Here is a 16,483-nt window from a genome sequence, read left to right on the forward strand (position 1 = left end):
TGCTGCCATAGCCATATCTGCCGGAGCTTGCACATTGCACTTCATATTGCACTCACCTAACTCTTAGCACTGCCTATAGTCTTCCCTACTTTGGCTAATTGCATATTTTATTTCCCCTACTTCTCCTGGGGGGAGCTGCCTGGAGGGATGGTGGCACAGGAGGTAGTGCTATCGTTCGGCAACTGGAAGGTTGCAGGTTCGAGCCCTGGTTCCTCCTGACCCCATCAAAGTGTCCTTGAGCAAGACACTGAACCCCAAATTGCTCCCGGTGTGCAGGTTGGTGCCTTGCATGGCAGCCTCTGCCACCGGTGTATGAATGTGTGTGTGGATGGGTGAATGTGAGGCATAAATTGTAAAGCGCTTTGAGTACTCGTAGGAGTAGAAAGCGCTATATAAATGCAGTCCATTTACCATTTACCTCAATCTATCAAGATGTCCAGCACATCCTGCAACATGTGACGTCGCCTCTACCAATGACGTCCGTGCATCCAGCTCACCGTTCTGCCTGTGTCATCTTCTATGTATGACCCGCTCCCTGCCTTCTGGCTGCCTGGCGATTGGAGGGAGTGGTGGCACCGGCTTGTCATCTCCCCCCTGCTCGCCGTTTGTGTCTGAAATTTTACTGTATCTGACTCTCCCTGCCGGCCCCTGGAGGATGGGCTCCCCCTTTGAGTCTGGTCCCTCCCAAGGTTTCTTCCTGTCGCCTATGGCTTACTCACTGGGGGCTTTGGGTGGGGATGCTGTAAAGTGTTTTGAGACGATGTAATGTTGTGATAATGCGCTATACAAAAATGTATTTGTTTGTTTGTTTAATTTTACATATCCCATATATGACACAATATCGTAATAAATCTGATCAGTTTAATGGTAGCTTTATTGTCCTTATCATATGAATACTGGCAAGCAATTCCCAGAAAACTCAGTAAACTGTTGACTTAGTAACAGGTAAAAACTTAGTTTAAACAACCCCCTACAAACACGTAGATCTATCTATCCATCTTCCAGCCACTTGGGGGGAGACATTGGTGTGTTGATAAGGAGTCTCCCAGAAGGCTTTCAGTCAATACCTGATTTGTTTTTGGAGGCCAATCCAAAAGGAATTTGCTTAATCGGTTTCACCTGTTCATATTGTCATAGCATGATGGGCAGAGGGACTCCATCTGCCCGGCATTTCTGATGTTGCTACAGCTGAGTTCTCAGTTTGTTTTGGGCCTCGGTAACCCAGACAGTACTCTCGGCACCCACTCCGCCTCCACTAATCGCTCTTTCCCTTTTCACTCCACCCTCAACAACGAAGATCATCTGAATCTCCCTTCTTCCACGGCAACAGATTTCTCGAACATTTCGGTGAACTCCGGAGTCCTGTTGATCTCATACATCCTCCCACGTATCCCTCAAAAGCAGAAAAAAATACAGAGAGAGAGCAGTAAAAATGTGTTTAGTGTTTCTGGCCAATCCCTATGTTCCTTCCTGATCCGGGACACTCTCACATATAGTCTGCCCATCTATCGTTGAATGTATTTTCCTGGTTAGGGTCAGGAGTGTGGCCAGGGACCTGTGCCAGCATGGGATACTCCCTGGATGGGATGCCAGTCCGCCACAGGGCACATAGGAGAGACTGGGGGTGATTACTCAGTTGAATCTGGAATATATTGACTCATTAATCTATGTACTTTTAGTATAACATGTTTCATAAGCACCAGAGCTGTTACTAGGAGCAGCGGAGGGACATATAGTCGGGTTATTTGTTGAAGTGTTTTAAAAGTCGGTAAGAGGGCCATGAGGGGGTGGGGCAGGCAGGTTCCCTCATTCAGACAAGTGGGCCCCCTCAAACCTTTGCCCGCTGGTTCAAAACATTTACCGTTGTTATTGATACACCCCTTTCCATAAAGTTCTTGGGTCGCCTCCCATCAGATTCTGCACATACACAGAGTTGGGATTTAAACCCTTTCCCTGACGGTACGAGGCTCCTTGTTCTAAACAATAAATTGTCTTTCTTGTTTGTGGGCCTGTAGCTTCATCATGGGCTAAAGATCTTGATGTTCTTACTGCACTATGCTGCTTTTCCTTCATCATGATGTTTGGTGCCAAAATGCTTCCTCTGTACCTCTGTGTAAGCTTCCCCTGTACCTCTGTGTAAGTCTGCCAAAGGGTTAGACACTATTGTGCCATATTTAATCTTGTGGTCACACAGATGGACATCGAGAGTCGTTGGAACCTGGCTTGTAATGTGTGTAACCGCGGCGATACAGTGAGATGATTGTGAGGCTCAGAGGCCGTCTCGCTTCACGGCCCAGGCGTTCTACTCCAGTGCTAATGCAGTGGCTTTTCAGTTGACATTTCAAACATCTGGTTTATCGAGGATCCCAGAATGTAAGCTCAAAGATTTGTGGGGAATTCCTCCAGCCGTGAGCCCGACGTTTCATCTGGTGTTTCTATCCGCTTGGGAACAGGATTGTTCCTCGTGATGAAAACCCACTGATGATCAGATTCCAGAGGAAACTGTCCCCTATAGGGGGACAATAAGACCTCCATAAGGAAAGTCCCTGTAGCCTCAGAACTGCCTCCAAACTCACTCCCTTGCTTAGCACCTCATAGTGGTGCCTCATGGCCCTTTGTGTGTCAAACATAGTTGGCAGGTATAAGCTCATCATTCATCACTCCATATACAACATGTGGAATTCTCACTTTTACTTTATTTAAACCAATTTCATTTTTCTTTTAAATATCTGCCCATTATACATCTCATTTTAATGTCAACACTTCGTGTCTAATTTATATGGTCTGGTTTCAAATAAAACCCACTAACCTTTATTAGAGAATTGTACTATATTCAAATATATCACATGTAAATGATCAATATACATGTAACTGCACCATTAATAAATAATTATAATAATTTTTAAATGTAAAAATGACATGCAATAATCTTTCAGTGAGGTTACTTTATTGTCAGAAATGAATCTGCTTTGTGTAAATGTTTAATCTTGTTCTTTATAAATTCTCTGTTGTTTATATTGGAAGGAGTAAGTCTCTGATTTTGACAGAAGTTTATTCATTTCCTCATTATTTCATTCCCCTCATTAAGACTCAGAACTCCTCTCCTACGAAAGTCATTTCTGATTACTTAAATTTTGGCTTTGTACCAAAAACAGTCTCTGGTCTAATCTGGCAGAGCAAAATTTAATCCCAGTATGAAGGCGGCAGAAACCTGGGATCCCAAATGGGCACCTGCGCCACTCTCTTCGGCGGCTAAACGTCCTTGTTTTCATGTTAAATCTTCACTGTGATTAAAGGTGGATGTTGAAGCCTCTTTTCCATGTATTTTGGCCTGAAAACGATTTCTCGGCATTCCGGAATCTTCCTCGTGGACGGAGGCTCTCCGTAGCATGGAAAACCGGTTGAAATGCCCTTGAATGGTGTTTGAATTTTAAACCTGGATCAAATAAAAAGAGCACAAAAGTAGCGGTGGAATGAAATTGAGAGTGCGATACGCGGGGATGGCGAGGATAAAAACGGGATTAGGCACCGTGGGCCTGCTTTCCTCCGATTGCCCGAAAAGGCGGATATGCATGAACGCTAAAGCTGCGACGTTTGCTGCTATCGTCTGCCTAGATTTAGCGCCTTTCCACGTTTAGCGGAGCTCCGAACGAAAGCCCATTTATGAGGCTTAAAAACAGTAATAATGCATGTCGACATCTTTTTAGCTAACATAAGAGATGTCCACACCGGCTGCTGCCTGAAGTCTTCATCGCCGGTGGCTTGTGGATGCACACAAATAAAAGATGTCGCTGGGGCACCGTGCACCATAGGAGAGTCACGTTTATCCGAAACGGTCACTAATTATGCTTGATCAATGCTTACGCTTGGTGTCGGATGACTGGTTTTCATTTAGTCAATTTTGCCTGTTTTACCGAAATATATTTTTGTTTTTCATATTGTTTTTGTTTTTTCTTTTCCAGGCTTATAGGCCTTCAAACAAAACTATAAGCATGCAAAACGGATGTTTTTTAATTTATTTTTTAAATCCCCACACTCCCTTATTTGGATTTGTTCCATATCATTAGACTGGAAGCCAATTATCAAGAAACGCGTTTAGGGCCAGGGATGTGCTAGCCGAACGCCGTACGTTACTGCAGCCGTCCTTCACGGAGGGGGGGGGGCGGGGTCACAGGGACGTACTGCTCTGCCAGGGAGCGCCGCTTCGCTCAACCGGGGGGAAGCTGTGCCGAAAATCCGGGAAACGGCCTGACGATACCGAGATCCGTAAACCGCATGAGAGCAGTAAAAAACGCTAATAAAATTACGGTCAGGGCTGGGGGAGCAGAGGGTATCTGCACGTAAGAATCCGCAGTCGTCACGCATAGGACTTCAGCTAATCTCTCTCTTTCTACATATTTCATGCACACCAATATTTATGTGAGACTCCACAGAGTCACCCACAATAAAGGAGAAATCACCATTGTTTTATTCATGAGTGCGTCGCCACGCCAACCTCAACCGTAAGCATCATTCTGAATGTGGGTAAATCTCTAAGACCCCCCCCCCCCCCCCAAAGGGTCACTTGGAGCGCTGTGCTCCGACAGGAGAGGATCCCAACGCCCGCGGATTTAAATGAACTTCTTACACTTTCCCTTCCTATAACTGGCTAGTTATCGCCGGTGGATTCGCACAGGTGTGTTATCAAAATGTGTGAACAAGAAAATATGAAAATGAAACTGCGATAATCACGCCGGTTTGCATGTTGAATCTGGGGCTCTTTTCCTTTCCCCATGCAGCCCGTATAAAATTCCCAAGAAATTTTCATCCACCCATCACTGTACTCTAACAAATATATATATTAGCAAAATGTCATGGAAACGACCTGTACTGAAACCTAAATTTTACATTTTAATGACTAAATGATGCCGCCATATTCCCATAGATTCATCTGTTCTGTCTCACTTGCCACGTGGAGAATGTTGGCTGCCTATTATTTGCAATATTAAAATTTTCATTTATACATATCTGCATATATTTTGGCCTCATATAATTCTTTACAAATTTTATGAGAAATCTTATGACGTTATTCAGTTAGTGCACACAATATTCATTAAAGAATGCATATATTTTATGCTAAATAAAAAACATGCAGATATATTACATAAACTGGCTTGCGGATGAATGTGTTGGACATCAAAAGGAAGGTTGCTGGTGTGGATCCTTAGAGGGTCTCAGTGATCAACCTGACCGGCATCCTGAAGCTAAACTGTAAAACACCTGAGCGTATGAGAAGTGAATCTGCACTGCAATGTCTTTGATGAAAGTAATTGGAACCATGTCTTCTACTATTAAAAGCGAGGCATTCATTTAAAAGGAGACATTTTAGAAGGAACAAAAACAGGTATAAATAATTATTTGAAACAAAGAGGGGAAAACGTCCAGGTACCACTCCACATCCGCATTTCTAATGCGAAAGAATCAGCATGTTATTACTGGTTTACTTGATAAACAGAATTTTAACATGCATCAACCTGAAAAGAAACAACAATAATTAGCAGGAACAAATGATCGAAGCGACGCTACTCCTGCTTGACAATCACAGCCTCCTGCACCCAGGGCCAGTTATCATAATCCAATCCAAACCTTCCAGAGTCTAATTATTATTGGAACTGATTTCTCTGATTAATTACGGCCTCAGTGAGTGGCAGATTAACAAATAACGATAACCAATGGGGTTTTTTTTTCCCTGAAGAGAGCCTAATAATACTTCCTGTATCCTCGCAGGATGTCTTCGCAGGCTGTGCTGTTGCTTAAAGACATGCCAATTTTCTCGCGTTCCTTTTGTTATCGTGCGGCATTTGGTCCCTGACCACGTCCGTTTAGATGGGCACGCGCTCTCCGCAAGCTGCACCCCGGTGCGTCCTACATTCTGTATCTCGCTTTCGTCCCACAGCCAATTACTCTCCATTGAGGTGTGCTTGTTGACAGAGACAGACGTAGCCCAGTGGGCCACGCAACGTCCTGGGGGCCCGAGATTAGAGAAAGCTGTGTACAAAACGTCTTCGGCTAGGGGCCTGGGCTCCATGGCGACGCCCTCATCAGGATCGTCACCCGCAGCTCATTTCCTCCTGCTGTTTTTCTTTCTTTCTTTTTTTTTTTTAACTTGGGTCTCTGGGGGCGTAACCCCACTTCTGACTCTACGCAAAAGAACAACTTTAATATTGCTTGTGATTTTCCCCCCACTGTATTTCCTACCTTTGATTCTTAGAAATGCACTTGTTTTCAGCTTGGTTGAGTCTTGCCTGCTCCTGTATCACCCGTCACTGGCCTCACTAGCAAATGGCCAAATTGGTTCCCAGTGGCTCCCTCCCATCCATGCACACCTTTATCTGTGTCTGTTCCTTGGACACTGTTCATTCCCCATTGGGACGAACGTCTTCCCAACACATGAACACCAACAGCGCCTCCACCTTTATGCTAACTGGCTAACTCAAAAGAAAACACCATTTCAGACCTTGTTTAGGCTCCGTCACTCCAGCCTAAGCGACTGGCAAAATAGCTGAGCTGTGAGTGGCAGAGAGAGAGTCCCCCAACCATGAACTGGGCCACACTAGTAGATTACACACGTCTTTTTTTTCCATTAGTGATGCTATGGTTGTGTTTACTGTCTAAAAATGTGAAACAGAGGTTCCAGGCTCCGTTGTACGTGTAGCACAGGAGGGTTGAATGTCCTTGCTGAGTAACACACTACACTACACGCCTGCCACAGGAGAACACTGCAATCGAAAGGCCCAAGTGGCCAATTTGGACCTGGTATCCACCATCTTATTGTAGAAGTCTCTCTGTCAAGTGTTACCATGGCTAAGCTGGGAAGAGATACAAGTATGAAAACCTAAGTATCGCTGATCATTTTAAAAATGCTCTCTTGGTTGAATAGCGTTTATCAACATTTATGAATATGAATTGAGAGAATTATAATTTATAAAAATGCTTCCTGGGATAAGCTCCAGACTCTCTGTGAATCTCCGTGAAATAAGCTGCTAGGAAAGATGGATGGAAAATTAATTATTTCAAACCACACAATTCCTTCAGCTCCTGCTTAATGACATAAAGAAATGCAGACAGTTATATTTCATTGATTTCCTGTACCAGCGTATTCTGTGCAGTGTGACAGAGCCCATCCTGGAAGCCATGGGGGCCAACAGGCAGTAACTCAGGGTTGGACACCAACTGTGGGGGGAAGCCAGAGAACCCAGAGGAAACCCCACGATGACACGGAGAAAACGTGCAAACACCACACACGCAGAACCAAAGTGGAGACTCAAACCCTGGGCCACCCATTATAACATTACACTTGCATAATACTTAATATATAATTTATGCTTATAAACATGCAAGAAAATTAAATATATGTTACTTCGCGACTATGTATATATAATTGTACTATAACTGGTATGGATGTTGTTCTCTGCTTTTTCTGTATATATTATGCACCAGCCATTCATCCATCCATCCATAAAGTCGACATGCTGTCCTTCCTTTAGAGATCTCACTCCCTCTACAGCACATCGGCAGGTTGCAGAAGGCCCTCAAGCCAAAACATGGAAGGGGATAAAAACAGCCCCCCCGCACCATGCCCCCCCCCACCCCCGCCGCCTCTACCTTTGTTTATTTATTTATTTGCTGACCGGTCCTCGTGGATCAATATTTAATTAGCCTGCAGGAAAGGAAGCTTATTAACAGTATCTGTCAAAGTGTCTGCAGAGAGCTGCCACACTACGGGGGGGGGGGGGGGGGGGACCCTGCCCTGTCCTGTCCTCAGTCGCCCTCCTCCTTGCCCGCCGCCGTGATTCTCCGTATCTAGGCTTATGAATTCCTTTTTGTGTAATAAATACGCTGACACTTGAATTTTTTGTTGGACCGCCTTTAGCTTTGATTATGGTGCACATTTGTCATGGCATTGTTTCCACAGGCTTATGCAACCCTTTATTTTCATCCAGATTTTCATTCATTTCTCACCGAGATCCTGTATTGACGAGTGAGTTGAACCACTCCGTAAAGCCTCCTTCAGCGCATCCCAGAGACCTTCAATGAGGTTAAGGTCACAACTCTGTGGTGACCAAGTCATGCGTGAAAATGATTCTACATGCTCCCTGAACCACTCTTTGACAATTCGAACCCAATGAATCTTGGCATTCTTGTCCTGGAATATGCCCATGCCAACAGGGAAGAAAAAATCCGTTCATGAAGGATGGAGGTGTAACCTGGCCATTCAGTAGATTCAGTTACTCAGCTGACTTTACTTTATTGCTGCATAATGTTGCTGAGCTGTAATAATGACCCAGTCATTGACTCTTAAGTATTTGCTGATATAAATTCAAATGGCGACTTTTTTTTGCCCATGCTGTATATATAGCATCCATCTATGCATCGTTAAACCACTTCTTCTGGTGTGTGCCCTGGTAAAGCATATAAAATATATAATATTGGATTAATAAACCACTGTAATCTAATACATTGTGTTCACACATGTATAAATTAATTACCTAATTATTTAATTAGCAATTACTACTATAACTAATTACTTTTATAACTATTACTGGTGCGGCTGAGGTTCCTGCATAAGGAGGGGATGAGAGCTGTAATGGTGAATGTCTTTGGTTGCACAAACTTAATAAATGAGTAGTTGTTGTGGTCATGGTCTCTTGACAAATGCAGTCTTCCAGTCACTGCCCAGTGTGGAGCAGCACTTCCACACTTGTGTTACACAGAGACACTGACTTGGCTAGTGAGGGACAAAGGCATCGATTCCTCCACAGAGGGATCCAAGAGCATTGGAACTGCAGGTGTGGTCATTCGCCTGCCCGCTGACTAGCGACTTGGCGAGCTCCTGCTCCACATCGTAGTCATTTTTAAAATGCGCAGTTAATGAGAATAAATTTTAGGCTCCCAGTGAAGCAGGAGAACTTTCACGAGCGTAAGGGGCTCTTCTCAGCGACGACGGTGCAGGGAGACAGCGACCCGGTGAGCTGTCAGTCACCGCGGCAAGAGCGGATTTTATTACCGGATTCTTAACGACTCGGCGGAAACCCGCTGCCGAGATTTACCCAAAGTTGTGTTGCGCTAACCCCTCGCTCATTTTGGGAGTGAATTAATCAGCAAAAAGATATTCAAAAAGCGTGAGTGTGTTGTTATTGATATTATTAATTTTGGAATTGGGATGTTTGGCATGAGGGTGTAAGTGGACCTCTGTGATGCGTCAACAGGCGTCATGCACCTTCAGACAAAATGGGGGCGCTCTTGTCAGGCTACATATCAACCTCCTCCAATCTGCTAATTAGCCTTCCTTGCATGAAGCCGCTAAACCATCTTTAAAAATCAGAAAGCGGATTAGGAATATATCTGTTCGAATTTAAATCTGTTGGCTAGATTGACAGACAGACATTTGTTTTGTGTGTGTGTGTGTGTGGGTCCTGTAAAACATGCCATACAGTCCCCTGATTTTCAGATTCCCCCTTTTTTGAAATTGTTCCTCTGGGCTCCGGGGACATTAATGTTTGCTTTGTTTTTTTTTTCTTTTTCGTTTTTTATTGATGGAACCATGTATGCAGAGGCTAGGGATGCCCTTTTAATGGAGCACTCATCTGTGCCTGGTACCTCATGGGAAGGAGGAGCTCTGAACCGCACCCAGCGATAAATATTACCTTACTTTTAATAAAAAAGCAATAACATTGCGAGCTTCCCTTCGTCTTTTCGAGGATGTATATCTGCCGCGCGGGACTGCTGGCTGGGCCTCTCCTAACCATTTAGCTGTGTTCTCTGTTTATTAATGGGCTCACGTGACTTATGGATCTCTTCCTCCTTGGGTGGTGACTTGTACATGAGCAAGAGGCTGGGCCTAAATCTTAGAGGCATGTCCAGCATTTTCTCAACAAATTTACGGAGATGTTTTTGTTATTTATTTTTTCCTGTAAATGCTACGCTCTGTGTTAGACGCTGATTCACCGAAGGTCTCTTTAAGCTGCCTAGCCTTTTTTTTATTATTAATTTGCAAGACAGTAGTAGTAGGTAAGCTGTAAAAGTGGTGGAACCTGCTTGGTGAAACATCTTTAGATGAACCACACAGGAAGTAAACAGTCTTTTGCTTTATTGGTTTTTTTGTTTGCTATGGGATGTCTGTGGTCTCACACAGCGGCCCTGTTCCACACAGCCTTTCTTATGAGGCGATTCGGGGTTTCCCTGTGTTTACTCAGGGGCGCCGGCCTCACAGCCCAGTCTGTGTGTTCCTGCACATGCCTCACTCTCTTGCGCTGTCGCCCATGACCCGTGCCTGCAACCCCCCCCCCCCCTCCCCGAAAAGGAGCATGTGCTCAGCTGATTTGTAGCTCTCGCGGGTGGTCATCGAGTACACCCCCTCCCCCCCCCCCCACGACCCCGCCCACGCTGAGCCTCGTCGGGCCTGCCGCGAGCGTCCCTCCTCCCACCTCTCCGTCTCTCCTGAGGCAGGACGCCAAGCGAGCGGGGGGTGGTGGGGGGGGCGGGGGGGTTCCCCCACCTGGGGGACATGCCCCTCTAATGAGATCTACTGTGAAACAGACCTCAGGAGACAATGTCCACATTTATATCCAGCTAATGACTAAAACAGAGCTTTTACCAAAACCTCCCAGAGAAGGAAGAGCGATGCATAAAGGACAAGGCCCTAATGGCGCTTGTGTGCCGGGGCTCAGATCAGCTACGGCGAGGGGAAGAGTCGCATTAATCGCTGCCAAAATGCTCGTCATCAGTATATGTGCACTCCAGCTGTCACAGTTAAAAGAAGATCAAAGGAGCCTCGTTCACAGATGACTGAAGTGTCTTTAAAGCAAGACTCTGAGGATATAATGTAAGCTAAGAATCTCATGAGATAAGTTCATGGGAGACAGACGGACTGCCTGTATAGCTGCCCTCAATGGTGTGAGCGTCTCTTTACGATGCTGGTTTTTAGGTAACATGAGGGGAATAGTAAGATCTTGGAGGATGCCTATCGAGTGAGTAACACGCTGGACAACGACAGTGACCGAAAGTTAATTCCTGGTTGCTGGTACTCATACTAGTGAGCCACTCAGCAGATCGTTCTGGGATGTAACCATCAGATGCGGAAGGAAATCATATTTAAAGCCGGAAAGGCAAGAAAACAGGATGCGACGCATGCGAGTCTGAAGCGACGCCGCTTGAATAGTGGTGTGAGAAATCGGCACGGCTGCAGATGGCTGGCGTCCTCTGGCTGTTCCACATCGGCTCCCACTGAACCGCCTGCCCCATGCCCAAGCTCATTTAAGGCATGACTTACTTACTGCAGTGCTGGCCAGGGCACAGTGTGCTTCATGGGGGGAGGGGGGTCATGCCCAGCCCTGAGGATTACCAGATAAACACAAATAAGTCATTCAGACCAAGAGAGTCTCACATATCGCTCCTGGTCCCAGCGCCTCTGGGGGAGGCTGCAGTTTGCCACCCAGCATGTGTGTTTATACGCCTTCGTCATACATAGAGGGGCCTGAAGATCACACACCTTCTCCCCAACTTTATTTGCCAGTATTCATTGGTAATTCATGTGCTAAGCAGGGACAGAACAATAGCCTGTTGTTTCCGACTGTTTACGGATCAGTTTAACGCCATAATCCATGCCTTCTTCAAGCACACTCATCATTTCCTTACACGATGTAAAATCATTATAATCAGTTCGGATTGAATCGCGGTGCTGGCTATTGCTTATGTTGTCTCAAAATGGAATTTTTTTTAGTTGATTATTGTTAATTTGGCTGGTCTGAATGAATAGGGTTGTCACTTCCCTGCCCTGGGACACTCTCAGCCCCCGTCTTAAATATTCCATTAAATTCTGTCAGTGAGACAGTTAAAGTGCTTTTTATGAATCCACGTGGGATTGTGGGTAAGATTTCCCGCATGTCCACTGGCTGTTAGCTGAGATCTTGGGGACCCCTGCGGTCACCCCAAGGAGCCATGCTTCCTCGATTTCCTGTATGCCAGCTCCTGCTGCTCCCCGTCTCATGGACGCACAAGACCCATCCTTCCTCGCAGGAAAAAAAACAAATTTCCCACCCTTGGTGTGACACGAGAGCTCACCTAAGGAGTCTAGTCACCTGAGGCGATGTGACACCTCTTGACCACCCTGAAGTTTCCCAGAATCCTCGAGTACCCGCCCCCCCCCACGCATCAAACGCATACTGTGCTGCAACCTAACGAGCATGAAGCATACGAACATCCCACTGTCAACGGTGTTAATTACTGATTCTCTGACATGATAGGACACAGCCCGGGCGAGATTGATTACTCTTTGCGCTGGGTTGTCTGCCGATTACTCAGACAATTAGGCGACTAATTAAATACACACCCGTGCTTCCAAACGAGAAGAATAACACAGAGAGGCTCCCTGGACATATGAGCTGTCGGGAATCCTCCCCGATGCTTCACAATAAAAGCCAGGAAGCGCTCACCGAATGGGACACGGCACCGACGGGAGGGGGGCATAACCACTCCTGTCACATGACCTGTGCCGCAGACAGCAGGGAAAGGAAGTCTTGGGGGCGGGCAGCCTTTGTGAGCTTTTCTGAAAGTGGGCTTGGCGGAGGGAGGGGGGGACGCGACACCCGTGCACTGGGGAGAGCCAGAAAGGTCAAGTGCAGCTAATTAACGAGAGAAAAGGATGGCGGAGTCACATGGGCTCAGAGGCCATCGAGCGTGCCCGGGACGTGTGGCTGTTAGCGGCAGACACAGCCAGCAGCGCATAAAGGCGGGCAGACGTGTTATTTCTGTTGATGACTTGTTTCACACGTCCGCATTGATGCCATTGTCTGTCCGGCCGCTGACTCCTGGCTAGTGGAACTGACCCATTTCCCCACCTTTTGTGATGTTAATGGCCTGTTATCTGGACGAGGGCGGAACATATGTGGTTTAATGAAGAAGCCGGGGACAATGGCCCACAAGGCGAAGCCTCGCCCCCCGTACCCCACCCCCATTTCTTGATGGTGTTGATAATTAAAGACGCAACAATGCGCCCCCATTCCCCCCACCCACAATTTAATATCCTCTGCGTGAGCAGTGTCTTTGCAGAGAATAGGATGCAAATCGGCAGGCTGTTCCATTAAAGCTTCGTAAGGTGTGTTTGTTGAGATTGAATTCCTTAATTATTAGGCTTTTGTTGCTGTTTTCTGTCTGCCGTTGACTCTTTTTTTTTTTTGTCATCATAAAGGTCAACGTAACAAGATAATATTAATCAAAATGAAAGTTTCCACGTGGGGCTTCACGCCTGTGTACCGTCACTCTGAAGTTATATTGTGAAGCCAAGCGTCTTTTAAGCCAAAGGGGAAAATCTGCATTTCTTTCAAAGTGGGGGCTCCTTATTTACATGCCCTCCCTCCCTAATTAGCATGCATACATATTTAAAATACAGACTAATAGTGATAGGTTTTTGGGGGACATTTCTGAGGGGCCCCTGTTTCTGACGCCGACCGACTTCCTTCTGTCTGTCGGCCATTTGTGAAAAATCAGGTGTCTCACTAATGTCTCTTACACCGAAACAGGGGCCCTTCTAAAATCCGTTGTTTGGAGTAGATGTGTGGGTACAGATAGGCCACGACAGTAAGTCTCGCTAGCACTTGGAAAATGATTTTGTTTACGCTACATGCATTCATTTACATTGTTTTTTTATCTGATGTTTTTATCTAAAACAACATACAATTCAGAAAACAGGGTCAGTCACTCTCTGAAGCTACTGGGGATAAGGGCCTTGATCAAGTGCTCAATGGCAAAATCCGTCTACTGGCCACAGGACTTGAACCCGCAACCCTCCAAAATCCACATCCTAATCCGCAGTGCCACACATTGCCCCATATATGCCGATTGGTTGTGGCTCTGGCGGTATACACCCCCCTCCCCATGAACATCAATCATTTGTATTTATGCTCCTTTTCTTCATTAATATCCCAATCTGTTACTCACCTCAGATTAAAGTGCCTGCGAAAGAAATAAATAACGAGTAATCTAATTCTTTCAAGTAATTTATGCTCCATTGTACACCGCTAAGTCGACGTTGCTGCACGAACCAAGGGTTTAATTTCTTCATTGAGTTTTATTTCCTTGATCAGTTTTCTCGGAGGGAATCTGTGGGACGCTAGGCTTTCCATTTAGCTAGCTGGTGGTAGCCGGATCCGATAGCCAAAAAGCACGAGTTTGCTCACCAGGCAATCAAGCCCTTCAGCTCTGTCCACTAATCGTGGGCAAAAGAAAACATGCGTCCCGTTCTGAGCTGGCGAGCTTTGTCTGTGTTAATCTGCCAGGCCCCGTGTCTTAAGGATTCAAACATAGAGTGAATCCTTATCCTCCGTGTGTCTGGGCTTGATTTTCTCCTGTTACTGTCCCTTTTCAGACGTTTCTCCCCAGTTTTACAGATCATTAACTCTTCATTCAGCTGTCTTTTTGTGTCGGAGCTAATCAAAGACACGAGCCTCGTTTTGTCCTTCTCACAAATCACTCTGCTTTGTTTGTTATTGATCGGCAAGCTTATCTTGTAACTTCCAACAGAGACTTGATTAAAGGTAATTGAAGACAAGATGGCAGCTGGAATAGAACCTTCCAGAATCCGTCACGTGCTAATTACAGCTAATTTCTTCATTAAGGTGTTTTTGCAAACACTGGGAAAACCACAAAACTCGAAGTGCTAAATGGTAGGTTTTAAAGACGGAAGACAATAGGACAGTCTTGTAATTATATGTTTTTAATTGCAGAGCCCATACTGCTATTGCCCTGGGTTTCCTGTTGCAGTGTGAGGAAATGATTTATTTTGAGATATTGATTTTCCAATGCGGTAAACTGCTCCGTCATGTTACTAAGGGTATTAAACTCTCCTTATGGTCTGGGTGAAGCTAAAACGCTAAAACGATTCCGGGCTGTTGGCTACCGGTGTGTCACTGTTAAATGTCCCAATTCTAAATATTACAGAGCAATTTTATTTTAACCTACCTATATATATATATATATATTTATAGGATTTTATAATTTCAGCCAAAAATGATTAGAATTATGAAATGTCAGTGCAAACTCCTTGCAAAGCAAGAATTTTTTGTGTAATGTCCAAAAAATGGATTTGCATATAGGTCACTACTTATGACAATAGCATCCATCCATCCATCCATCCATCTTCCAGCCACTTATCCAGTACAGGGGGTGGGGGGGGGATCCACTTCTATCCCAGACAGTAATAGGGCACAAGGTTGAGGAACAGTGTGGCCAAGACAGTAATAAAATGTTTGTTAAATATGTTATTGTAACAACAGCAGTAACGGCGATGACGACGGATGAGCGATCAGCTGCTGATCGAGAGGACGAGCCGAGCGTGTGTCTCTGTCTCTCTGCTGAAAGCCATCGGGGGGGGGGGGGGGGGACAGCGATGGAGTGGGACGGCCTGTAATGACCTTTCACAATGACCTTCCGCTGATAACACGCCCTCAGCCACTCGCCGGAGAAGGGTCCAGGCGCTGGGTAGCCAGGAGCACATTATAAATGCATTGGGTGTAAATATTACATTAATAAAATCAGATGGGGTGAGCGGGTGGAGTGTCCTGCTTCTGTTTCATTAAAAAAAAGAACTTCCAGTAGGTCTGCTGTGAAGAATGTGTTAGAATGTAAAAAGTGGACTGAAAAGCAGCTTTCGGAATAGAAATTACAGATAATGTGAAACTGAAATGAATTGCGTTTGCGTTGTATCAACAGTATATAAGTATATGAAGAGGAATATTTTAATTATTTGTGTTAATTTGCTATTATTGCATTACTTTAAATCCATCAGTTTAATACCTAGTGATGCATAACAGACACCATTAAAGCATTATTTAGTACCAGTTTTAATGAGCGACGTTAAAGATTTACCGTGGCCAGTAGTGAGATGAGGTCATATGTGGGTGTTTCTTTTTTTGTTAATGTAAATGGATTATAAAAGTGGGGGGAAGCACTTGGGGTGCTGGTTAGACTGGGCTGCAGCCCGCAGAGCGTATAGGAAGGTGCGCTGTCTGCATGCGAAGGGTGAAGGCAGCGGGACAGACAATCTATCACAGCCAGGGTAGGTTATGCAAACAGACAGGCTCCCTTTCAGCGCCCCATAACGTCAGATTTGGAGTTTTCCCCCTTGATTATCTGGCAGTGCTTGTCATACAAACAATTTGTCAGCACCTGACTCTTGCATGACAGTCAGAGACCAGCCTGCATCTGTGATTTATGTTGTTAGGTGGTATTTTTTTATGCTTTTTTTTTTTTTTTATCTTTCCCGCTTGGCTGCTGATTTCGGAACACCTGTTGCCACTTTATCGACGACCTGGACCTGACGGGTGTCTTTGACGCATTTCAGAAAGTGATACCTCAGAGCGGCCAGGTCCTGCTTAGGGGGTGCTGGTCCATCCCCAGTCAGTGCGACCCATTTGCTGCTGGGACACCAGAACCTGTAATGCAGGTA

At 45.4% G+C, this 16,483-nt stretch overlaps 1 long non-coding RNA gene across 3 annotated transcripts in view; it reads left to right on the forward strand.

Annotated features, from left to right (window-relative positions):
• Positions 1–16,483, forward strand: part of LOC111836910 (uncharacterized) — a 56,568-nt gene that overhangs the window by 13,041 nt on the left and 27,044 nt on the right. The window lies entirely within an intron of this gene.

This window comes from Paramormyrops kingsleyae, chromosome 22 (genome assembly GCF_048594095.1).
Source record: "Paramormyrops kingsleyae isolate MSU_618 chromosome 22, PKINGS_0.4, whole genome shotgun sequence".
Classification (NCBI taxonomy): Eukaryota; Metazoa; Chordata; class Actinopteri; order Osteoglossiformes; family Mormyridae; genus Paramormyrops; species Paramormyrops kingsleyae.